We start from the raw sequence: 25,140 nt of genomic DNA on the forward strand, positions 1-25,140 counted from the left end.
TCCATCTGTCCCTTAGCAGATGACAAAATTATTTCTGGAGACAAGCATGGCCCAGATCCCTTGCCTTGCATTGCTGCCCTCCTTGAGGGGCAATGGTAGGTGCTGGTGGATGTGGCACTCGTAGTCAAGTACAAAGGGCAGCCAGTAGCTGCCTATTTCAGAGGACACCATTGCTAACCAGGTGTGCTGATACAGAAGGAGTTCCTCAGATGCCTGTGTAAGAAGGGGGTGGGTAACCTCCAGCCTCACAAGTGAGATCTGTCTCCTACAGATGGAGAGGACCCTGGCATTCTGCAGCAGAGGGTCTGGGGATGGGGTGTGAGACTATGTTGGGCAGAAGGTGCTTGGGAGGTGGAACTCTGCAGGGTTTGCAAAGCTCTTGGCAAGAGTTGCTTGGTATCCCTGTCACCGTTTTTGACATCCAAAAATATTTTCCCCAGAGTAACCTATTTTTCTACAAGACAACACAGCTTCATGTATGAAAGGTCTTAGCTTTTATAGTAAGACCCTTTGTATCATTTCCTCCCTGTATGTATGTTGCCTGCATAATTACCAGCAGTCATAATGAGAAACAATTTTGTTACATAAGCTTTCAACAGTGGTTTTTCTGTGATTTAGAAAATATTGGAGCTACTTCCAACAAAGGAAAATAGCAAAACAAAGCAGCTTTGAAAATGTTGATATATTCAGGGAAATAAATATTCATTTTTAATCCAGTTCTATTATTCTCTCTCTCTGATACCAAAACCCATATAAAACACTATTGATTTCAGCCAGCTCAACAGGATATAGCATGGAGCTTCCACCTCACTCTGCCCTGTGCTGGGTGGGTAAATCTTGGCCATCCTTCCCTGGGACCTTCAGCTGGGTTTTGTGGGACTGCCTCCCTTCAGTGCTGTGCAAGCTGCCAAAGCTGTCCTTGCTGTGAGAAGTAACTCACCTTCACTGCACCTCCTCTTCCAGCAGAACGTGGGAAAGTTGCTGCATTAAATTCTCCTTGATCATGAAGCTTGTTGTATTGGAGGCACTCAAAATATACAGCCTGAGTATACACTCCTCTGAGTTCACAGTAACTAAAGGTAAGAGCACAGCATTGCCAAGAAATGTGTCCTGTTGAGGCCCACAAATAATTTTATCAAAAGAAAGAATCTTATTTTTCCTGCTGTGGATAGAGGGTGCATCTCAAAGCAGCCTAAAATTAAAGATAGATATAGTGTCTGGTTCAGATGACGATGCAAAGAAAGATTCAGGTTAATTAGTATTTATTCTGAGTTTATATGAATACCCTTTGGCTTGAGCTAATAGGCAGGAGTTGGAGCCTCATAAAGTTGCTTCTCCTGTGATGAGAGATGAATGAGAAATACGGCCTCTGTGGTGAAAACCTATCTAGGGATGGGAATGTCAACAAGAAAGAGTGGCCATGGCCCCCAGGCCCCCCCAGCCCACTGGGAGGGTGCACTGAAGGGGCAGCCTGGTGCTGGCAGGGAGGATGAGGTGAAGGCATCGACTGAGGCATTCCGAGGACTGTGGAGAAGGGCGAGTGTCCTGGGTCCACGCTTGACTCTGTGCCTACACAGCCCCTGCCCTTGTCAGGTCCTTGTCACCCTTTCTGGGTGTTTCAGCCGCAGGGAGCAGTTCAGCCAGGCTGAGCCAGTGGCTGCAGGCTGCCAGCCTGTGGGGAAGGCAGCTTTGCAGAGCCCCTCAGTGGCTATCAGTTCCCTTTTCTGGCCTCTGTTTCTGCAGCACCACCACAGCCTGAGTGCAGCCATTTGATCACAGATGGAGCTGCTGTGATGAGGTCTCCCCACTGCTCCTACAGCCAGGAGGGGTCCACTTGCCAGAGACCGGCTTGGGACCAAACCTTCACACTTTTGCAAATTCCATTTTATATATATATATTTTTTTAATTTTTTTTTCCCCTGCCAGTGTTCAGTTGGAGCTGAGATGTTCCTAGCAGTGTCCCCTGTGTATTTGGGCAATGCCCCTTTTCCAGTTAATACACGGACTGTTTTATTCCCTGAGGCACTTGCAGAGCAGTTAATTTCTATTTTCATAGTGTCAGAACGGTTTGAGCTGGAAAGGATCTCAAAAATCATCTAGCTCCAACACCCCAGCGTGGGCTGGAATACCTCTCACCAGACCAGGTTGCTCAAAGGCCCATCCAACCTGGCTTTGAACACTCCCAGAAGGAATCTGGGGAGGGGGCGGAATTCCGCAGCTTCGTGACTGCCGGATCACAGTGGGGTGGGGAACGGCAGGCTCATGCTGGGCACGCTCTGAGCCTTCTGCCCCGCAGCCATGGGATGTGTGCGGCTGTGTCTGCCCCGTAGGCGGAGCTGGTGGTAAAAAATGGCGGCTGGGGGGGGGCCTCAGGAAATGGCGGTGGGATAGCAGCTGCCTCGGGGTCGCTGGCAGAGCTCAGAGTAGTGGGTAGGTGTGGCACAGGTGGAGGCCCCGCAGTGTACGTGGATCTGTGACTCTTCCCTACCCTTCTTTCTGGAAATGTAGGTTTGATTCTCTTAATGAGCTTTTCGCTGTCCTTCTCTCCTGCCTGCCCTGGGGGGGGGGTGCTGAGGAGATGCTTGCCCCTTCTCTCCCCCTTAGGCAGGCTGCTGACATGAGGCAGAGTCTGAGTGCCTCACCAACATTTCCTACCCACAGGGACCTTGCTGAGGAGATAGTGGGAGCTAAAATAGCATAAGCTGTGTTTCTGAATGCAAGTTCACTTGCAGAGGGGTGGAAAAGAGCTCCCAGAGTTGCACATGAGCATAAAAGGGAGGGATTCTGCCTTTGGAGAAACAACCCAGCAGTGAGCTCCGGGCTTGGGGTGTGGTGCTGGGCCTTGCAAACCTCTGGTGTCACTGGCTCCTCAGTGCTCTGCAGCAGCCTCAGTGAACAAGACTTGTTTTTAGCACATGAAAATCCTAGGCTTAAACTTAGTGCCATCATAAAGAAACTGCTAAACAGACCAGCAGGTCTGTTTTCTCCCTTTATACTTGTTTTCTCCCTTAAATATGGATCTTTTATTATGGCTTGCTGTGCTGCTGATAAAGGTCTATTACCAAGGCTATACTCAAACTAGGTCATATGTTTTCCATGTCATTGTAGTCTTGAGTGTCAGCTGTTTTATCAGGGCAACAAAACATTTGAGACAAGCAGCCCAGTTCCTTGAGAATTTACCCATGTAGATGTGGACTGTATATTTATTTGTCCACCACTTACTGCCAGCATGGCTTCCTTACGTATGCATAAGTGTGGACAGATGGGCTTGGAGAAAGTGGTTTGGTTTGAAAGTGGCTTTGTTTTCCCATTTCCTTCTCCTTTCCTCTGATTTTCAGTTAAATAACTGAAATGTATGTTCAATAAATTGCTACAAATTGTCTCTGTCTTTCGTCTTCTCCCAGAAAGAACAGCATTCCTACCTGTCAACCTCTGTAATGGAAATGTGAGGACAATTACGAATCTGCAATGAGTTCCAGTCTGTATGGCAGCTACAGGTAAGCACAGAAGTTAATATTTTGCCATGGAAAGCACAGAACTTGGAAGCATCTTGCTCCTATGTCTGTATACTTGACAGTGAATTCAGTTTTATGCTATACCCACATACAGTCTTTTCCAGAGGCTAAGTGTTGTGCAGGTTCATTGAACAGAACTGACTTTGTGTTTCGGAGCTGGATGAGCAGGTGTGGTGGATGTGGTTAGGTGGATCTGCCATTCTGGAAAATTGAGTTGGGTTGCAGTTGTTAGATTCTAGATTTGAAAGAAGTTTCCAGTGTGTCTTCCCTTTCTTTTCCTTTTCTCTTGGTGCTCTTGGGCTGGTGGGACTTGAAGTCTAAGTCCTGAAGCCCAAGGGCTTGGATTATTAATTCCTGCACTTTGCTGTTCCAAAGCAATGGTGATCCTCCTCCGGCCTTTATGCTGAATCTGGAAACTGTGAGCACAAATCAGTTCCAGAATGTGAATATAGTTGTCAGTGTTAATGTTCAAATTATTATAGCTGGTTTTCAAAGTGAGCCTTTTTTTTTTAGTATGAAATATGTATTTATCTGCTTCTTTGAAGTGTTTGGTTAGGCTTTCTACAGATTCAGGAAGACTATACTGAATGTTTATAAGCTCATACTAAGGATCACATAGTTGAAGTCACATTTTGAAATAGCTAGGGTTATAATAGCTATTTTGAAATAGATGGATTAGTATCTACTGCCTCCCTTTTAACTGATGGCTTTGATTCTGAGGTATACATTTGTGGCACTTTCTTAGGAATGTATTTGCTGGAATATATTTACCTAAGTTGAAATATTGAGTAATTCCTCTGTTCCCAGCATGTCTGAAATGAACACATACAGAATGTAACTAAAAATCAACATGCTATGGTAACTCTGTTTCTATCAGCTTTTTAATGTCTTACTAGGAAATAATTTTTCCCATTTTATTGAATCTTCTATTTAAATTAATGTCAGTGACACAAGGAAAGCAAACATACGTACTGAAGGGGACTGGCCAAAGCTGTTGATTTATTTTAGAATATTATGAAACATTTTCACACTAGAGGACATTACAAACCCCAAAAAGTCCAACAGCATAGGAAGGCTGTGGTTTTCAATATTTGGTGTGTGGAAGGGAAAGGTTATAAAAGAAGCTTGTGGGAAACAAATGAGGCAAAAAAGGAGTTGACTTTTTTGTGTGGTTATTGACTGGTTGACAAGTCAGACCACATACATTTCTCTGAGATTCCATGTCTGGCCAGTATCAAGCAAAGGATGTCTTAGGAAGGAAGGGATATTTCTTGGATTCCCAAACATGGCAAGTTTCCACTTGGTGATTATCATATACTCAGCTCTGTAGGGTGCTAAATCTCGGGTTTAGCTTCCCATACAGAGAAATGGAACACAACTGCAGCAGAGATTTATACTGTGGGTTTGCTGGCACATTTCAGGAAGTGCATGAGCTTTCAGCAATCCTCTATACAGAAAAAACACAAGTGCCAAAGTATGTGTATTTCTTGAGGTAATGCTTCACAGTGGTATGATAATTTCTGAACTTGTATAATTACTAAGAGAATAAAAAGTGTGTGGAAAGAATGTCTTTTTCTGAAAGGTTTTCTGCTGCTGGTTTTGGTTCAGTCTACCTTACTGTACAGCTGTGTTTTTTTTCACATTTTCTGTGTAAGAAGAGTACTCCATAATAATAAAATATTAGCAGGCTGCCCACCAGACAGTCTCTCCAAAGTGAATAGCTTTGTCAAAGAATAAGAAATTTATTTGTGGATCTGGCAAAGTCCTGGCATGGGGGTAATGTTTGACATTACATCCTCTTGGAAGAGCTCTCAAGAAATATATACGAGAATATCCATGGCTGCCCATTCCCTCCCCCATTAGTTTAAGCTTTCTGACATACTGGTGGGAATTCTCCTTTTTATGTTTATTTCTTAATATTTAGGAAGTGAATGTAACTTTTATCTGATCATGGGTTCTTCAGCATACATAAGAGGACCCTTTCCAACTCTACTGACTGCTTTCCCATTCTGTGTGAATGATGCACAGTGTTGGGCATGAAAAGTAATACATATATATATTATATATTATATGTATTTTTCATATATATATATAATATATATTACTTTTCACCAGAAACAATATTTATTTTATGAAAGTGGCCAATTGTAGAGAAAATTTGCAGATTAGAGCAACTTAGATGTGTGACAGAACAGTAGAATAAGTAGGTGTGTTGAGATGTTTCACTTTCTGTAACTCTCATATTTGACAGCTATAATTTGTGTTTTTAGCATTGGTACCCTATTTCATTGTTGGCCCTTCAAATTCCAAGTGTTTTTGGAGGACTGCTGAGCTCAGTGCATTTAGGAGAGGGGACACAGTGCTAGTGTCATTATGGTCTGAGGTGGAACAAAAATTCTCTCTTGGACCAGTATGCTTAGTGTTTCTAGGACACCCTTGTAGTGTGAGGAATGGGCAGATGCTGCAGAGGGCAAGTAGCCCGAGTAATGCTCTGTGGATCTCCAGATGGATGAGGCTACCATAGTGTGTGGGTTATTACTACAAGGAGCAGTCCCCCTCAGTGCTGCAGAGCCTTCTCTGTTTGGAAGGAGGCACGAGGGTGGAGACAGAGTCCCTGCCATTCACACCCAGGCTTTCCTGTCTCCAGGGAACCAGCAGAGCAGCCCCTTGCACTGTGCCATTGCTAGTGCATCATCCCAGAGAAGGTGGGAATTTCATTTGAAACTCACCACTCTTGCTTTTTGGAAAACTCTGTCCAAGGTTCTCAAATCACACACTTCAGTCCTCACTGAGAAACTGCAGAAATACCCAACCAAACAATCTCTTTCCCTGCCCATATTCTTGGGAGAACAGTGGGCAAGCAATTCCAATGAAGCTGTTCGTACACTTAGATAAAGAGCCTTTATCAGTCCAGACATTTCTGTGAGGTCAAAGAGTCAAATGCAGACTTCAGAACTCCCAGAGCTCCAGCACTTCTCCCTGAGGACATTTCAGCCTGCTAGACTCATTCCTAGAAGAGCCCTGCTTTTCCACTTGGAGGTTGTGGTGCACGGAGTAGAAAACATACTTTATTTAAGGGTTAGAATAATCATCCCATGGACTTTCATAGAGCTGTGAATCCCTCTTCCCAAGTCACTTCTTCCAGTTCTCTCTCGCTGCCTCGCTCTCTCCCAACACATAACCATTTGCTTCATAGATCCTGGGCTCCATGCTCTGTTGTGCAGCTCCTATTACAACACCATCCAGTTCAATGTCTTCCATTAACTTTCTTTATGCTGCTAACAACAGTTAGAGAAGTGATGCTTACAGAGATGACAGTAAAAAAGCCAAAGAGAGCAACTGAGGCTACAGAGCATACTGAAGGAGCACTGTCACTGCTGTCCTGGGTCCCTGGGTGGGATGTCCTGAAAACTCCAGCTGCTTTTCCATCTTACCTTAACTTTCTGAACAAGGGTGGAGAGGAAGCAAGGAGAGAGATGTTTCCGCAGTGATTGCAACATGCTGTGATATGCAGATTGCCTCTCCCTACCCTGTGACAAACATGCTGTAGGCCACAAAGTGCTGCAATCCTTATTGGGGCTTTTTGGGCCATTTTTAAAAAATAATTCCATCTTTGCTGTCATATCTTCCTCCCTCACTGAAGGAGGGATTGACTAATTAGCAACGGTTAACTGGCAGATGTTATTGTGAAAATGGTTTGGTGGTGTTCTAACTGGCTATAAAATCCTCTTAAAGGTTTTCTAACCTCTTTGTGATACAGACTCTGTTGGCTGGTGCATGAAACCAGCCCGCACAGTCCTGAAAGGATGAACCCTGTTCCTTGCAAAGGGTTGCTCCTCTTCCAAGATGATACCTGTAGGTCTTATGGTTGTGTCCTGTGCTAGTGCTCACTGGGATATTAAAAAGAATAATGGCACTGACTGTTTGAGATACCTAGAGACACTTCCTAATAGAACAAAATGCAAAGGCTGATGGTAGTTACCTGTTTCACCCCTCTGAATACAGTTAGCATGCAACCAACATGGGTTATTTTCTTCTCAGTCTGAAATCACATTAACATTAGTCATGTAAAAGGCTATGCTGTTTTGAAATAAGTATTTATCAACATATCCTATTGTGGTTTATTTTTAGTCTGCTGGTGTGTTTGACTAGTATCTCATATGACCATGACATTTGTAAACAGAGCAGGGAGGGTGTGTCACTGCCCTTTAGGTTGGTATTTTCCTGGTAATCATTATTAGATCATGATATTCACACATCAGACCCTAAACTCTAATTGTAACAGTGCAAGACAGGAATGGTATAACTTGTTTTCATGTGGCTGTCAGCTTTTCCAGTTGCTTCTAGCCTGATTTCTAGAGAAATGCTTCAGGTGTGTAAGTGCAGAGGAGCAGTGCCACTTGAGGTGCCCATGCATGCAGAACTCAAGCTATTGCTGAAGAGAAGTGGCCTCCCAAATGTCCTGTGCCCCAGCCTCAGCCCCATGCAGACATTGCAGATGTCCAGAAATGGGTAAATTGCATTGGACATATTGTTTAGGCAACTACTCCTCATTCTAGGATTCTGCCAGCTGTTTCCCACAGGTGTCATTAGGGAGATACCTTCAGCCATCTGCTGACACCTTGCAAGGAAATCCCTGTACCTCCCACTGAGCCAGCACAGGCTCAGTCTCTTAGCTACTTCCTAGCTACTGCATCACTTGCTGCAATCTTGGAGGTTTGGCCAGCCTAGAGAAAAAGATGTGTATAATACCTTTTCCCTCTGATTTCCTCACATGTATGAGAAAATACAGTGCTCTTGCCAGCAGAAGGTAGGGAAAAGCCTGGAAACTTTAAGTTAAATGTGCCATGCTTTAAGGTGTAATGATTTTGGCTTTTTATACATAATTGAAATTTATCTACAAATCAACAATATCTATTGGTTTGAGGCTGACAGGTATTGTGCAGAGGATCAGGGTGCAGTGCAGAGGTGTGTGGGCTCTGGTTTCACAAGCAGTGGTGGGCTAGGGGAGGTTGCTGTGAGACCCAAGAAAGCTGTTTGGTCTCATATGTCTCCTTGCTTCTGATGAACTGCAGGGAGAGAAAGTGTCTCATTTATTGTGGTGCTTTCTCAGTACTGTACTGGTTTGCTCTATAGTAATTTCTGCAGCAGTTACAAGAGCAGCATTACCTTTGAGATTGTGAGAATATCTGTCTGAGAGAATTTTTTGGTAGTTAGCTAGCAGATTTCATGCCCCAGAGAAAAATCTGAGGGCACCAATGGGAGCAACATTTGTGTGGTCATTGCACAGCATTGGACATGGTGTGAAATTCTGGCAGGCCTGTCTGAAGGACTAACAATGTAGTGTGAGCAGCTCTTGGATGCTTCTCACCAGCCATACCTTCTGAGGAGAGGTACAGGGGCTGCCTCAGGGGAGCATGTCCTCTGTGTGGGACCACTGCCTCTTGTTTGTGCCTCTGCTCATGGGTGCTGTTGCTGACATGTCCTTCCAGGAGTATAAAACTGAGGTCCTGCCCCCATGAATGTTCTGGCTGCCCAGGAAATAAGTTTAGCTGACCGTGGATGGTATTTTCAAGGCAAATTAAGGGATCTCTCCCTGCTCATCACTGTTTCCATCCCACCAGATTGCTGCACATCTCAGCTTGTCTGAGTATTCAAGGGTTTCACCCAGGCTATGGTGTGTCAGTGAGTGCTTTCTATGCCTTTGCCTTGCAGATTTTGGCCACAATCCACCCAACCAGTGCTTACAGGGAAATTTAAGTTCCCAAATCCTTGGCTGTGTCAAAAAGTCATTAGCTGCAAAAGTAAAAAACCTTGTGGATGGAGTTACCAGTTACGCAGTTTAAAATGAAATAACAAAGAAATGTAGGAAATTGAGAGTCAGCCAGCTTGTTGCCTAGGAGAGGAGGATTTGTGGGATTCTGGAGTTCCTGCTGCCTTAAGGAAATGCTATAATGACAGGGCCAGCAAGGCAAGAGAGAGCCAGAGGGCCTTGTCACTGTCATGTTGACATCATGGTTCAGACCTCAGCTGGGGTGAGTGGGTGGCACCTTTGCTTGTCAAACTCCTGGTCACCAAATAAGATGATGGTAAAAACCCTTAAAAATATTTTACAGGGCATACATTTGCTTAGGTTGATTTTATTTTTTTTAAAGCAATCATGTTGAGGCAGTGTCTGTACTCTCAAGAGAGAGTCCCTTCCAGCCCCTGAGGAGCTGCATGGTTCCTCCTGTGCTGGTGGGGAGGTCAGTTCTCACTGGACATCTCAGTTTCTCTTGGTTCATAGAGCATCCTGACTGACCCTCCTGTGGTCCCAGCTGAGCTAAGGGCAGCGTATGGCAGGAAGTGCCCTGTTCCTCTCCCCACCTTTGGTTTTATCCTGAGGAATGGAGGCTTTAAATTTCATGAAATCAGTGCCTTCCATCAACCCTGCAAAACTAAAGATAAATGCTAATTGCTAAAGCCTTTTTCAATAAGGATGTGCATACATCAGCTCCTGAAAAATGCACTTGCTATTTTAGTTAAAAATAAACAAATCAATTCTTGGGCTTTTGAGCATTTAAACTTCCTTAAGTAAGCAACAGATTTTTCAGAAGAAAAAAAATTTACAAGGAGGCAATTCAGTGAGTCTCATTAAGAACAGGCAGGAGCACTAGAAGACTCAGATTAAAATCTTAGTTTTGCCAGCTTTTCCCAATGCATTCTGAGGGAAATAATCTAAGCCATTTATAAGACAAGAATTATCTTTCAGTTTAATCTGTATTCTTTTTTGATAAACAGCGCAATGACAAGTCAGTTACAGCAGGAATACAATTCACCTTGCTGATGGGGTAATGTGATAACTAGTTAGATAAAATGTTTTTGTAGTGTTTTTGATCCTGCGAGAAGTGAGGCACTCTCAGTTCACTGGTCACCTGAAATCACTGGGGGCCCTGGCATGTCCTTTAGGACGCAATTGCTGAAATGACCCTATTGCTCATTTGCATTGAGTGAAAGAATGGCTCTGTCTTCATATTTGTAATATTTTTATCTGTCTTCACTGAACTAAGGGAGCATGATGGAGTCACTGACTGATAAGCACTCCTGCAGTGCAGTGGGATTTTGGTTACTATGGGGGGCTTCCTCCCTGCCAGGATAAAATGGAAGGAAAGAATAGCAAAAGTTCCAAACACGGGTGCTTCTGTTAAAACAAACCAAAAAAACCACCAGTTTTTTCACTGTTTGACAATGATGGGAGCCTTAGCATTTGTTTCATGGAAACCTCTGCAGCTGATCAAGACAGGTGATGAGTGAGATTGAGCTCTGCTCATGAAAACACCTTCTTCCAGAGACCACTGTCTGCTTCTGATCTGCTGCTAATTAGCCTCCACCCTGTGATACTGAGTCATATTATTTGCCCTTTTCTATGGCTGTTTTTGGTGTGGAAACTGAGACAAATACTGTTCCCCTGCTGGAAATTGTCATGTCATCAAATTTATCAGTACCTGTAAGCCCAGATGAGAAGGGAATGTTTTTTTTGTTTTGGTTTTTTGTTTTTGTTTTTTTTTAGCCAGTGATCTCTGATGCTCTGATGGGAATGTTGTGAAGTTCAGCCGTGCTGGTGATGCACCACATATATTATCTGGCTAGTCTCTGTAATGTCACAAATTATTTTATTTGTTAAAACAGCAAAGCTATTAAGCAGTCCTTAAAGCTACTGTCAGGAAAAGATGGAGGGATTCCACACTTGAGTCTCTTCAGTGCTTCTGTCAATAGCAGGTGCCTGCAGGTGTATTGCTTCCAGGCATGACTTCCCAGTTTATTATAGGATTGTGCAGGATGTTTCCCTACAACTTTGCTACATCCCCTTATTCTGTGCATTACTAGATTAAACGCCTCCAGCCTGATGTGGCAAGTTCTGCTTTGCTTTGTTTTCTTGGTGGAGGAAGAAGGGGACAGGTTGCCAGGGTCACCAGTGTCTTTCCCTACTATGACTGCCCAACTTCCCTGATTTGGCAGGCTTTACTAGCACTGGGCTATTTTTGAGAACGTGTCCTGCTGCTGAACTGTACTGGACTGAGGCTGGTTCCGGCTTGGTTTTGTGACTCAGATGAGCTGGATGCAGACCCTCAGGAATTATGGAAACAATTATCTTAGGATGACCAAGCTGGAAAGTTGCTTAGTTGGTTGCATAGTGCCTTAACCCCTGAAGTGGGACAAGAGCCTCCTAGCAGTGTCTGCTGTCATGGATGGCTGCAAAGCCACAGAGGGTATGCCCAGGCAACAGGAGCAAAACTGACATGGGTCATTAAAACTTTAATTAGCAAATAACTGGACAGAGCAAGCAGTTTCACAGTAATCCATTTCTCATGCTGTATTGCCCCTTCTCCTGTTACCTCTAAGCCCAGAGCCTGCTGCTTCCTTTCTAAAGCATTTTAGGGCTAGGTGGCATCTTATATTTCCAAAGGGCTTCTCAGTTGAAAAATGTAATTTGTCGGATGGCCAGCCTCTAGATTAGCAGCTGGGAATCCTGTGGGGCTCTCACTTCTTGGTGGAGAGCAAAAAGGTGCAGGCAGTGCAGGGAGTGTAAGGGTGCTATCCTACAGGCTGCTGCACCCTCCCCACAACACCACATTCCCACTTTTTGTGTTTACTATGTTCCTGTGGAAATGAACTATGCCATCCTGATGGAAGTAATTCCATCAATTGCACTTTTGCTGCACAGATGAGACTGGTGAGTGTGTCAGAAAAGGCCACATAGATGGTGACAACTATCAGTGACTAATTTGATGGAACGATAAGATGATCATAATAAAATGATTTTTCTGTGGCACAGCAATTAGGAGAGTTGGAGTAGGCCAAATATCCAGTAGCACCCAAAGACTGGAGTTTTTTTCTTCTCTTTCTTTACATCCTTCTCTTAATAAGCTTCTGTTGCAATAAAAACAAAGATGCAGGAGGAGAAGAACCGTCTGCACTCATGTGAAATGTTAAAATAAAGGCAGCTTTTTTTTCTTTTTAACATACTTGCTGAAATGGTTCTACAGTGACACCAAGAATCTCAAGAGAAAGAAATCCTAACCACTGAATATTTGTTCCTTTTGCACTGAGCCTTGGTAAAAATCAAATAGTCTCTGACCTTACAGCAGTAGTTACAGTATCAGTAGTTTCCTGCCATGACTCAGTGACTGGAACAGTAATATCTGACAGCCGTTTTTTTTTTTTTCCTTTCTCTTTCCGTATCTCTTTTGAAGCATCTGAGTGGGTGGGGAGAGGCAAGTGACAGATATAGTCCTGGTTCCTGCCCTTCCTCTTGCTCCCCATTTTCTTTTTCTTTTTCTTTTTTTTCTTTTTTTTTTTTTCTTTTTTTTTTTTTGTTTGTTTTTTGTTTGTTTTTTTGTTTTGTTTTGTTTTGTTTATTTGTTTGTTTTGGGGGTTTTTTGTTTTCTTTTTTCTTTTTCTCTTTCTTTTTCTTTTTTCTTTTCTTTTTTCTTTTCTCTTTTCTTTCCTTTTTTCTTTTTTCTTTTTCTTTCTTCTTCGTTTTTTCTTTTTTCCTTTTTTTCTTTTTTCTTTTTTTTCTTTTCTTTTTTTTTTTAAAACCAAACCACCAAATCAACCTGCTCTTGCTTTTTCTGTTCCTTTCAGTCCCCTTATCCACCAAGTTTCCCTTTCATACATGTCTTACCAAATCTTACTTTCCTTCTTGCTCCTACTGATGGTGTCTAGGCCTGTTGATAATGCTGGGAAGTACTGAGCTCATTTCCTCTCTGGCTTTTTCCCTTCACTGGGGCTTTTCTGTTCTCCAGATCAAACCTCTTTACATCCTCCTCTCCACTGCAGCTATCTTGCTGAGCCTTCAGTGCCATAATAAACTCTGCTAATAGCAGTGATTGACTGATTTTTATGTAGTCTGAGCTGGGTATGGTCTGTGGGTAAGGTTGGAGTAACAGTTGGCTGCAAGATTGGGTACAACCTGATGGTGAACCTACTTCTTAATTTTTGAGACCTCCACAGATGAGATAATGAGTGATAAAGTAAGACAATGGCAAGTCCCACTTGTGTGGAAGTGGTCCTAATTGTGCCCCTTGCCCCAAGGCTAAGAGCAGCAACTGATGTTTATTCCTGTCAATTGTCACCAGGCTTTGAGATCTTCCCAAGAGCCTGGAGTGAAACCCTCCAGCATATAGAGATGGCTGAGCCAGCATGAAGCACTGGCTCAGGGTTAGGCCAGTGAGGAACCAGGAGTCTGTTCCAGAAGGTCAGCCCTCCACCATCCCTACAGAAAATGTAAAAACCTACTCATGGTCCTGACTATGGCTTCTGAACCTATTTAGCCTTTCAGTCTGGACAACAGAGCTAAAGGGCAGAGCCAAAAGTCTCCACATATCAATGTCAGTTTAACTCTCACAGATTTCCTAAGACAATGCAGTTGTCCTGGCTCCACAGCTTCTCCTCTGGAGACCCCAAGTCGTACACCTCTGAAGAGCACCCTGGGAACTTGCTTTAGACCACAGACTTACGAATTTTCAAGTGATGACCATAAGCCAATCTTCTAGAATGGCAGAAGTATTTCATAATTTTGGTTCTGTGCTTTCTATGTGGCTGAACTTAATTGTATACTCTGTGGATTAGGAGCCCATCTTCACTGGAAATTTTAGGTTGCTTCTGAACTCTTGGAGTAATAATCATGGCTCTGCTGTATCTGTTCAGGAGGAGTGAATCTGGGAAACTGAGAACAGATAAGAGTCCAGTTCAGGGCAAAGCTAAGAGCAAAATACTTTAGTTTACCAAAGGCCATCCTCAGCTTTCTGTGATCCTTTCAACTCCTGTCAAACCACGGCAGGTCTGTGGGCTGGGAGAAGTATCTGTACTCAGTAGAAGGCACTGGTACATAGAGTTGGCTGTTGTTTCCCTGAGGTTACCTCTTTGGGGTGTGTGAAGTTCAGGAATAATTCCAGTTGTGCTTCTTGTTTGTAACCCATTATGAGTCTTATCCAGGTAGATAAGGAGGGGAGCTGAGGCTAAAATGAAGCATACGATGATTGAATCTGATCATGACTCTTGCAGCCTCTGTTTCTGGGAACCCTCATGCTAACATAGGCAATGAAGTAGAAAAGTGTTTTAGTTGAAAAATTTGAGGGAAAGTCTACTGCCACCAGTCCTTCATGTATCCTGTGGGACATGCAAAATTTGGTAAGTCTTGGTTCTCCTCAACAAAACTCTAGCTCTATCCTTAATCTGGAATCAGCCTGGGAATATGTCTTGGGATAGAGGGACAGAAGAAGACTGAGAGAGCAGGCACCCAGTCTTGTCTCAGGGGATATTCAACACCTTTCAATGGTTTTTGATCCTAGAGTATCAGTTTTGTGGTAAAAGCCTTAATTAATCTTGATTATTTTGAAACTGAGTAATAAATCTGATCCTGCTTTGAATACCACATCAGCAATATATTTCAGCCAAAAATTACTTGGAAGCCATCATAACATTTTGTTTAGGTTGTGATCTAAAGATATTTGTTGGGAAAATTTCAAAAGAACTATTGCAGGCTACTGAAATCCATCAGTTCTTGATTCAGCAATGAAATATTTGCTAACGTGAGATATAGTCCTGCCTCTGTTGTCAGGACCTATGTTGGAGACCTTTGTCAGGAGAACTCCTGATTGCAAATTAGGCAACAGAGCAGAACAGACAATGCTTTTCCTGTGCAATAGTAAGTAGTAAGGTTAGTGTATGGAGAACAGACTTCTTTTTAGCTTGCAAGACTTCATAAAATCAGTTCATTAGCTATACATATATTATATGAAGTAAAAACTACTGAATGTTCTTCATGTGAAACTGAGGAGACTAACTCAATAGAAAAGATGAACTCTGCAGTGTGGCTTGGAAATCTCTACTTCTGTGGTGTCTTCCTTATCTCCATATGGATGTCCATGTCACCAACAGTGCCATCTAGGACCCACAGTCCCTAACCCACTGTGGCAGGAGGTGTGTGTGTCCTGCCAGAGGAGCTGCCTTCTCTGAATCCCCTTGACTGAAGGGAGAGGCTTTGGGCAGGCAGAGCTGGCTGACAGCTTTCTAGTTGCAAGAGAGCACATTAGGCAGAAGAAGAAAATTCTTTTGGAAGCTGTTTTCAGTGTCTCAAGACTAGATGTAAACAAATGGTGAACAACTGTGCTTTGAAAATGGCTTTTTTGTTGTCTTTTCCTATACATCTTGGATGTTTACCCAATTTTTTTTTTTTTTTTTAACAATATGTGCAATTTCCTATGAGAATTTAGCCCTTCAAAGCTCTGAAAGACTTCTGTGTACACATTTTTTTTTTAAAAAAAAAACAAAACAGAACAAAAAAACCCCAAAACATCAGAGCTACTTCTCCAGCTTCCACTTTCCCATCTCTGGCTATTTCCCCGAGGATCCTCTTCCCCGTCTGAAACCCAGGAGGAGCTGTGAACACACCTGGCCCCGGGAATCTTTCAGTGCAGGGGCATGCGAGATGCTTCCGAGTGTGTGGCCGCTCTTTGGTCCTCCGCAGGTGGCAGCAGGCAGGTAGGTAGGTAGGTAGGCGGGCAGGCAGGCGGTTAGGTACGTAGGCAGGCAGACAGGCAGGCAGGCAGGCAGACAGGCAGGCAGACAGGCAGACAGACAGACAAACAAGCAGGTAAGGCAGCGAGGGTCCCGGGCCGGAGCCACCCGGGGCATCCCGGCTCCGCCGCTGCCCGAGGCTCCAGCGCCCTCTCTCGGCCCCGAGCCCTCACGTTGAGGCTTCGGGTGTGCGGAAAGGGATAGAAACCGGCTGAAATTTTAAATCTCGGTTAAATCGCTTCGGACAACAAAGAGAGGCCACTGCTGGGTAGTGGGATTTCTGTCGAAACCCCTTTGCTGGATGGCTCCTTGCCCCCAGCAACTCAGAATCAAATCCTGTGAGCAGAGAGCTTTCCTCTAGTAAGGAAACAACACCCTGAAACCTCAAATTCCTGTAAAGATGAACCAGTGGAAGGAGAGTCCTAGAGAGCTCTCAGGAGACGTCACATACTGCAAGTGAGCAGATCAGGCCTGGCTGAACAATAACGAGTGATCTAAATTCCTTACTGCAAACCACTCTTCTACCTACCCCAAAATTCTGGATTTGCTAATTTAGGTAGCATGTGGTCGGGAGTATTTTTCACGCTGATTTCAGAAAATCTTTTCTTCTGTTAATGTCTCCAAATTTAACTTTAATGTCGAATACCAAAATTTGCATGTGTAATCTTTTATGCTTCTGAAGATTATAAGAAAGTGAAACCAAGTCCTATCACCTCAGCAGTGTTTTGTGATACGAAAAGTAACAGACTTTTACTTTGTGAAACACTTATCTTGAGCATATTAAGGCCCAAGTGCGGGGGAATTTGGAAGCCCAAGTCAAACATCCCCGTCAGAGCTTATCATAAAGCAATGTTGGTGCATTTCTGTAGCACTGCACTGATCATCTGTCCATTATTCACCAGTGCATTTGGTGATCTGAAGTTGCAGCTGCCAGGTGTAGCCCCATGTGCTGGGCACTTGTACTTTCACTGTACTTGCTGTACTACAAAGACACTGATACTGTGAACAAACCACTAGTACAGCAGCACATGAAGGTAACTTGCAGGCCCAAGAGAAGACTTATAAGTGGGTACTACCTCATCTGTGATATCAAATACTTCTGTTGCACCAGAGAAAAATATTGTGGTAATGTGCTCTGCTCCAGCATCCCTGGCTGAACTGTGTGGCAGTGCTGGGTCAGCAGGGGCAAGGGAAGAACAGAGGTCCTGAACATCAAGTGATACAGCTAGAGGCCCTGACCTGGATGCAGCCCTGTCTTTTTTGCTGATATGTTGATATACTTCAGTATTTGTGGAAGCTTTCAGTCAACACACACGTTGCCCCCCAAGGCAAGCAGAGCCCCCCAAGGAAGCAGAGGGTAGAGATGGTGAAAGGTGGATTTCTGATGCAGAGTTTGCCAATATATCAAATTAGCATCCAGTATGGTCTGTCAGGACTTGGCGTATCACCTAGTAACAGTCTTTTCAATTAGATCTCTCTGTTGCTTGTGCACATTAAAAAAAAACTTACTGACCTCTGTTGCCTCTCTTAGAGGAGCTGCTCTGGCTGATTAGAACAGAGTGGTTTGTATTGACACCAATACCACCAGTGTTCCAGAGCTGTGGAAATCTCACATGTGTTCTCCCCAGATAGCTGTATTTGGCATCCATTCCTCCAGTGTTTGTCAGGCAGCTCCACACACTTTCATCTGAATGCATCTGGTGTGCTGCTATGTGATGGGGTATCCCATCCCAATGGCTTTCTGGTACCTCTTGCTTGTGACCCACCCTTCAGTGGGAGCTCTTGCAAGCTGTGAATAGTGAGAAATTTTGCTTTAGAAACTCTTGTCACTTTAGGTTGATGGTGGCTTAACATCTAGAGTAGCAACCCAAATATTTATATACATGTCTGCATACGGAGAGTTGCCTGCATAGCGGTAGTTAAAGAATTCATCCCAGTTAATGAATTTTCAATGTGGCTTTTAGGTAGCTGTTGTTTTCCTAAACAACTGTTTCTGCTGTGCATGTATCTCCATAAAGAATGGTTTGGGGAAAGTGGTGCTGACACTTGTGAGCATGCAGTGGTGCCTTTTCAGATGTTTTGTGTCCCTTTGATGTCACTCGCTTTGTGGTAGCGCAGCGCAGGGGTTGCTGATGAGGAAGTGGGGTGTGGTTGTGCCACCTCCTGTCATTTCTGCACGAGGGCTGCTGGTGCTTGCACGTGTCGGTCTGTGTACAAGCATACTGCTGAATCAGTGGGCAGTTTCAGTGAGACTCTTTTGAGTGATCTGTTTTGTACAGCAGTTAACAAGCAGCCTGGCTCAGGACAGCTTCAAAGAATGACATTTTTTATATTTTGATTGACTCAGTTCAAAAAAAGGATGAGACTCCAGCAGCTTGCATGGATACAGTTACTGTCGTAGGTGTTACCTAGTGATAAATGTTTCTTACTTCAAATCCAAGCCTTTCATCTCCTTTCATACATTTTTGCTAGCAACAGCAGATCCCGTGCCAGTCTTCTTGGTCTGAATATCTTTAGGTGCAGACACTATTGCCAAACTTTGTTTCTTGGCAATTTTGGGTTTAGGAGTTCAGCTCTGACTACGTATTCAGAATATCTGAGTATTCTGCTGGAAAGTTGATCTGTTGAGCTGATTTATAGAGTGTGTTATTCTGCCTCCCTGCAGTATTTTTACTGTATGGAAAACATTTTGTGCTTATTATCACTTGCCACATGCATTTAATCTATTTTTGGTAATTCTTCAGGGCCCATCACCATGGTATCCTAGCACCAGTGAACATAATGCCGATACCCATTCAATATGAACCTCTGATGCACAACTCCTAATATTAACACAGCTTCATTATGTTACTTATTTTTCATTTTTCAAATACAGGGCATTTGTACTTACCAAAAAAAAAAAAAAAAAAAAAAAAAAAAGCTTAAAGCTAAGACCATGCATACCATGGATGGAACAATTGTTATTGTATTGGTGATACACTAGAGATGACTTTAAATAAAAATCTGAATAACTCTAGTGAAAAGGGGACAAAGTGACATGAGTAGCTCTATCTTGCTATCTTGTGGTACTATGTAAATAATTGTTCCTACATGCTGTATGCTCTAGTCTGTAGTGCATTTAACAGTTTGCAGATGTGCTGAGAAGCATCAGTATAATACACAGGGGGAGGTGATCACTAAACCTGATGCACAGCAGTAGATCCAGATGTGTTGGCTGCTGTCATTCAGTGTGATACTTCCAGCCCAGCTGACAGCACTCTAAGTAATTCCAACTTTCTCTGAGCTCATACTGTAGGAAAATTAAGTGCTTAGGAACAGAAGTGTGGAAGTGTGTAGAAGATAACACTAAGAGTTTGTGATTCAGCTTCATTTCTTTCAAGATAACACAGTATTTTACCAAGGTAAATTGCTCTGTAAAAGGCAATAATATGCACATTTAGCATGTTCAGTATTTTCTTATTACTTACATTTACCTCTTCCTAAATCATTATGCAAATTTTTCTTAACTAAATGCTTCACAAATAAAACATGAATGAAAACAAGGCTGAATCTATTCTTTTGGCAAATACAAGCTCAGGATGTGTTTATAAGAAACCAGTGGACTGTGCAGGAAAAATGTAAACACCTTTGGATCAAAACTAAACCAGTAACCTTGCACTGCTGCACAAGTCTGTGGTGGGAATGCCTGGGACTCTAGCACGTGGTATGCTGGAGAAAAGGCAGTTGTGAGAGCTGAGTGGTATCTCTTGGGGGTAGTGCTGTTGTTGAGTCTCAGCCATGTGTGTCTCAGCTCCTATTGTGTGTATGCCAAAAGTGAAAGGGTGGCTTGATATATTAGGTCTCAAATGATTTTTGTGCCAGTGAAAAATAATTCTAAAACAGAATTCCTTCTCTAGCAGCAGCAGATCACTCCTTTCACTTTTTGTGATTTTTGTGGGTACCTTTGTGCTGTGTCCTGTGTCTGTGCAAGGCAAGTGGCATTTTATTTACACATCTAGCTATGGCATTTGGCTACTTTTTAAAAGCAATACATGCACATTTTCATTATGTGTAGAAAAATATTCTTGCTCTCTGGGTCCTTTCCTGTTCTTTCCATATTATGCCTGAAAAGCAGTGTGGACAAGATGGGACCTTGGGAACAGTGCTGTGTGTGCTAGATGGGTGACTTCATGAGCAGTGCAGTCTTCTAGATCACTTCATTCGTGGCAGTGATGTGCCTGAATTTCTGCAGTATGGTGATGCAGCTGAGTCCTGCTTTCCCTTGTGACCCATCCACCTTCAGATTCTTCTTTGCAGAGCTACCGTCTGGACAAGTTATTTTCCTTCCAGAGTCGGGAAACTGATTCTTCCTTCCTGGCAGAGCCATCTTTCAATTTTCCCTATTGATTTTTTTTCCCAGAGCATTTCTGCAACCAGTCAAAAAAGTTAAGTCCAAACCTATCCTCCAAGATACTGACAGTCACATCTGTCTTGCCTCCTGGCTCATGATGCCTTGAAAGGCCAGTGTCTCATTTTTTTCCACCTGTTTGTATTTTTCTATCCTTAATGCAAAGCCTGAGCAGCAAACTACAGCCTGAAGAGAGTTTGCTTGTGATAGTGTCAAGCCAAGTAATATTGATCTAGCTGTCATTAATTTTGATGAGTAATGGGTGAAAATGAGCAGAACTCAGCAGTCTTTCACTTAATACACCCAAAAGCTCAAACCTTATGAGCAGCAGGACCTGAACTTGCATGTAAAATCCCAGTATCAGTGGTTAAACACCAGAACAACCAACTGAATGACAAATCAGTTTCCCTTTTCACTAATACAAAAACTAGGTATGTGTTTTGATTCAAACAGGTAGTCTAGTGTGAATTCAAAACTTCACTTCGCAGACATTTGACACACTGACATTTATTCTTTTCAGTCTATTGCATGAAATTGGTACAGTTTCTTTTAACTAATTAATCACAAGCTGGCTAGGCTCCTGCTAGGCTCAGGGAAAGCCTGCCATGCAAGGAATTCACACTGAACATAAAAGCTGGGCTGGAAGGTTCCAGCCCTGCAATGTGCCTCTGCAATACACCCTGGACTGTTTACCCACTACTCTGGGATTCACAACCTTTCCACTGGAATCTGGTGGGGAAGAAGCTCTATCTCCAATAAGTGCCGGGGGATAATATTTTGCCCCAGCTAAATGAGTGCTTTTATTGCCTTTAAGGGTTTTGCATTTGCTCTTTTAGTACCAGAATGAACTGTCTTGCTGGGGTACTTACCTCTTGTTATTCCAGTGACATTTTGCTAAGAGGTGTGCTGTTTGTATTTCTGGATAATATGAAGCAGTAGCCCAGGCCCTTACAAAGACTCTGTTCAGAAAACCCACGGTCAAAAGGTGACCTGTCAGGTGTGAATTTGTGCTACACAACTCTTGCTCAATTGCTGTTTCAATGACTGTGCCTGTCTGCTGCTCACCTCACAAACAATGTCCTTGAAGGGGAATAACAGTTTACAGTGAGCTTCCCTCACATGGTGAAGGGCAGTGAAGTGTGATCTTGGCCTCCCATTCTGCCATTGGCAAGATGGCATCTTTTCCTGTATTTTATCCCCATGTTCAAACTCTCTGCATTCTTCTGTTTTCTGTCTTCTCCATTGAGAGTCCAGAAAGAAAATAACCTCCTAATAATTTCTTCTGTAAGAAGAAATTGCATTTGGGAATGCAAGTGTTAAGGGAAATGTAAAGTCTCTTCCTGTTGCCTATTAGTCAGTGTAATACATTTTGTAGTCTCAGAGAGATTACAGTAATATTTTATGCCACTTTTTTTTATAATCTGCTTTCTCAATTATCAAATCCCTTGGAAGAAAACTTTTCAGTTCGGTCATCAGAAGAGCCAAAGTTGCTTTATGTGCTGTTTCTATTTTCATTACTCAATTCTCTATCAGGAAGGGCAAAGAATAGCACTTGTATGAATGTCTGTTCTCTGCCCATCAAGGACCACGGTGAAATGGTGGCTGCCCAATTGCTGGCTCAGGCAAAGTCCAGGGCTATTGAATTGTTCAATTCCGTGTATTTTTACCAGCAGTGTTTCAGCCTTTCTCTGTGTGAGATAGTTTAATCTAAATGTTGCTTTAAAAGGAGGGAAAGATCAAAAAATTAGGCCAGAAAGATCAGAGCACAGCTTCACTGTTGTGGTCCAGTCATTCTTTCCATTAGTCTCAAGGATTGTAAATTGATCACTCCACTATTCATTCTTTTTTTCTCGCTGAAATATTTGGTTAAGCCCATAAACTGTATGAGTCCATAAATATGAAAAGACTTGGCATTTGATGCCTTCTGTCATTCCAGCAGGGCTGCGGGTTTCTGTTTTTCTGTTCCTAAAACACCTTGCTGTACGCTTCATGGCCTGGGATTATTTTGAGATGAAAGCAATAATTTCCATGACAGTTCAGAATCCACTCATGCTGAGGGAATTCATGACAGTACTTTCTTTGGTTTGCACAGTTAGAATAGTAGAGGAGGGAGAAAGACATCAGAGGTGGATGCCAGGCCTGAGTCTTAGTGGTTTTCTCTCCAGAAGTGTCTGTAGGTTTCTTCAAAGTGGTACAGCTGGGAGAAGCTCTCATTGCTGCCTGCAGCTATGCTTGTGGCCATTGGCAGGGTGTGAACTTGCTGGCCCAGGACAGAAGCAGATTTGGGCAGTGACCAACCAGGTTGTGCTGAGAGCAAGGGAGGAGTCCTGGGGTAGTAATGCAGAGGTAGGTTCTGTGGGAGCAGAGATGGGATGGGGATAAGGAAGGAGAGGAAGGAGGCAGAGGTCCCAGTGTGTGGGTATGACTTGAGGTTGGAACTTTGGTTTAGGCAGATGCTGTAGTGAGGGTGGACACAGGTCTAGGGGTGGATTTGGGGAGCATGAGAATGGTGGGAAAAGAGATTGGAGATGGGTGAGAGCCCCTTGGTAATAGTACTCAGAGCTGTGGGCAGTGGTAGAGCACACTGCAATTTCAACCCCTGGTTTAATCTTTTCTGACACTCTCTGGGGCAGATACAATGTCGAAACAAAACCTTCACTTTCAGCCCACTGCAGGGAAGACAGATGTTTCCTCTCGGTAAGGGAAGCTTTCAGATGACAGATATTGCAAAGCACACCTTTTGAAAGAATTCAATTGGGTACCAATTAACCATAATGAAATAAGGTTAGTGTGGATGTTTTCATACGGAAGTGAGAATTAGCTGCTGCCATGTACAGGGTGAGAGGGGAGGTATCCTGCATTACAGGGCTTTGCTGTGAGAGGGTCAGAGGTGTAATCGTTTGCAGCTGTTCCAGGTTCATTTCCACTGTCAGTGTAAATACTGTGGATGAGTGCACTGGTTGGCTAGACTTTGGGCTGACCTAGACAGCTTCTGGAAACTCAGGATATGCCATTTCTAAAAGCCTCTTAATTTTTTCCCATCCCACCCTGATTGAAAACATTCCTCACTCAGCCAAAATGTGAAGGAGAGAGCATAAGGTCCAGTTCAGTCCCTGATGTGAGCAGTGACCCATCTCAAGCAGGGCAGGAGCTGGCTGAAGGTGGGTGACAGCAGCCTGCTGCTGCAACTTCTTCGTGTGATCCTGGCATTTAGAAATCCAAGGTAGTCCCCACTGCACCCCTGCCAATTTTCTTTAAAGCTCTGGAGTCAGGCTCTGGAGTCAGGGACTCCCAATTTGGCAACAATTTCTGTTACACTATTTGAAGAACTGGTTGGTTTCAAAGGTCTGCAACAAAAAAAGACAGCAAAAGGGCTTTTAGATGAAGGACTCTATCCACTCAATGGTGAGCACATGTAGGTTGTGAACGCAATATTCTTTTATAGAATTTCTTTTTATAATATATCTATATAATTATAATAATTATATTATTATGTAATAGTCAATATTCTTTTTATAATATAGAAGATTATTTCCTGTTTGAAGAGAAAAACTTACAAAGGTGGGAACAAGGGATGAAAAGTTGTATATTGTAAGGAAAACAGTTTGAAATAAGCCTGACCATGGCAGCATCTGCGAGGCTGGTGTTTACAACTTGGAATAGTCACACCTTATCCACAAATGGATGACAGAGGAAAAGCCACAGTCAGTGTACCTGATTTCTGGGGCTGGTCACTGGGCTTGTTAATTTCTTGTTATTTTTATAGATTGGTAAATTCTGGGCTCAGGTAAACAAGACAGATTTGTGTTTGATGGGCTGTCCCAAAAGTGATTCATCCAGAGGGAAAATCAAATGGGCCAGCCCTTGAGACAGGTTACCAAGAGTGATGAGATCACCATGGTTATCTCCACTGAGTGCTGTGGAGCCTCTGAGTTCTGTTGGAGCCTTTGGATCCTAAGGTTTTCAATGCCTGCAGCAAAAAAAATCCAGGAACTTCTTAAACTGTTTCTTGCCTTATTTCTGTCGTTGGGACATAAGGTTCTGGATTTGGCAGTGCACACCCATGTTTTCAGTACAGCCTGGGGATGTGATAGGAAGTCCTGGGGGTGTGAGTGAGACCTGCTGCATGTGTGTACTGACTCTACTCTGCATAGTGAACATGGTGCTGCAAGCTGTGGTGACTTTGTCACCTTTGCCCCTTATTCTGAAGACTGAATTTCACCTCTAGAAATCATATTGTGCCTCTGCAAGAGTTAAAATCCATGAGGAAAGGCTTTGCAGAGCTATTGAACAACATGTATTATCCACATTAATACCTTATGACCATAGGACCCAACCTCAGTGAAAAGCAACCAGGTACCTGGTTGCTTTTAAACCTGATTTCTGGTCTCTGCTGCACTGTGCAACAGGTGTATGTGATTATCTACAAACACACCTGCCAGTTAACACCTCTGATATTATTGTCCCACTGTGCTAATGAAGAAGAGAATGTCAGATTTTGTACCTCATTTTCACTGTGTGCAAGCTTTTATTTTTGTGATAGGGATGCCATTTGAACAACGTGTGTCTGTGCATGCTGCTGCCCCAGTGCTAGCAGCCAGTAATGGCTTTGATTTGAGCACAGGCAAATTAGCACTTCTCTTTCTTTGTGAGTTCCTCCTCTCCATTTATTGCCAG

General features: G+C 43.2%; 1 protein-coding gene across 1 annotated transcript in view; it reads left to right on the forward strand.

Annotated features, from left to right (window-relative positions):
- The first annotated feature begins 2,344 nt into the window (after positions 1–2,344).
- RTKN2 (rhotekin 2) overlaps positions 2,345–25,140 on the forward strand; it is a 136,443-nt gene continuing 113,647 nt past the window's right edge. Inside the window, exons 1-2 of the mRNA XM_071749111.1 lie at positions 2,345–2,504; positions 3,405–3,497. The gene's annotated coding sequence lies outside the window, so the exon portion shown is untranslated. The remainder of the gene's footprint in view (positions 2,505–3,404; positions 3,498–25,140) is intronic.

The sequence above is a fragment of the Heliangelus exortis genome, chromosome 7, assembly GCF_036169615.1.
Source record: "Heliangelus exortis chromosome 7, bHelExo1.hap1, whole genome shotgun sequence".
NCBI lineage: Eukaryota > Metazoa > Chordata > Aves > Apodiformes > Trochilidae > Heliangelus > Heliangelus exortis.